This window comes from Arachis duranensis, chromosome 3 (assembly GCF_000817695.3).
Source record: "Arachis duranensis cultivar V14167 chromosome 3, aradu.V14167.gnm2.J7QH, whole genome shotgun sequence".
Classification (NCBI taxonomy): Eukaryota; Viridiplantae; Streptophyta; class Magnoliopsida; order Fabales; family Fabaceae; genus Arachis; species Arachis duranensis.
This window is the reverse complement of record NC_029774.3, coordinates 42,987,002-42,988,049: the sequence shown is the minus strand read 5'-3', so window position 1 is coordinate 42,988,049 and position 1,048 is coordinate 42,987,002. Positions and strand designations below refer to the sequence as shown.

General features: G+C 41.8%; 1 non-coding gene across 1 annotated transcript; it reads left to right on the top strand.

The window, feature by feature from the left end:
- The first annotated feature begins 935 nt into the window (after positions 1–935).
- LOC127745913 (small nucleolar RNA R71) lies at positions 936–1,043 on the top strand. The gene has a single exon (XR_008007536.1). It is a non-coding gene; the product is annotated as a small nucleolar RNA R71 (small nucleolar RNA).
- The last annotated feature ends 5 nt before the right edge of the window (positions 1,044–1,048 follow it).

Sequence of the window (1,048 nt, the reverse complement as noted above, 5' to 3'; positions counted from 1 at the left end):
TGGTCTCAGTGTGAGCCTTAGATTCCCATGGTTCCTCATTAGGGAACTCATTGGAGGCCAGTGAATGTCCATTGAGGCCTTCCTCAGTGGCGCTCAATGCCTCTTCCTCCTCTCCAAATTCGGACATGTAGGTAATGTTAATGGCCTTGCACTCTCCTTTTGGATTCTCTTCTGTATTGCTTGGAAGAGTGCTAGGAGGGAGTTCAATAATTTTCTTACTCAGCTGACCCACTTGTGCCTCCAAGTTTCTAATGGAGGACCTTGTTTCAGTCATGAAACTGAGAGTGGCCTTAGATAGATCAGAGACTAAGTTTGAAACTTTGAGTGGTTTTGATTAGATCAGAGACCATGGTTGCTAAGTCAGAGTGGCTCTGCTTAGAATTCTCTGTCTGTTGCTGAGAAGATGATGGAAAAGGCTTGCCATTGCTAAACCTGTTTCATCCACCATTATTGTTGTTGAAACCTTGTTAAGGTCTCTGTTGATCCTTCCATGAAAGATTTGGATGATTTCTCCATGAAGGATTATAAGTGTTTCCATAGGGTTCTCCCATGTAATTCACCTCTTCCATTGAAGGGTTCTCAGGATCATAAGCTTCTTCTTCAGATGAAGCGTCCTTAGTACTGCCTGGTGTAGCTTGCATTCCAGACAGACTTTGAGAAATCATATTGACTTGCTGAGTCAATATTTTGTTCTGAGCCAATATGGCATTCAGAGTATCAATCTCAAGAACTCCTTTCTTCTGATTCGTCCCATTGTTCACATGATTCATTTCAGAAGTGTACATGAATTGGTTATTTGCAACCATTTCAATCAGTTCTTGAGCTTCTGCAGGTGTCTTCTTCAGATGAAGAGAGCCTCCAGCAGAACTATCCAATGACATCTTGGATAGTTCAGACAGACCATCATAGAAGATACCTATGATGCTCCATTCAAAAAGCATGTCAGAAGGACACTTTCTGATCAATTGTTTGTATCTTTCCCAAGCTTCATAGAGGGATTCACCTTCCTTCTATCTAAAGGTTTGGACTTCCACTCTAAGCTTACTCA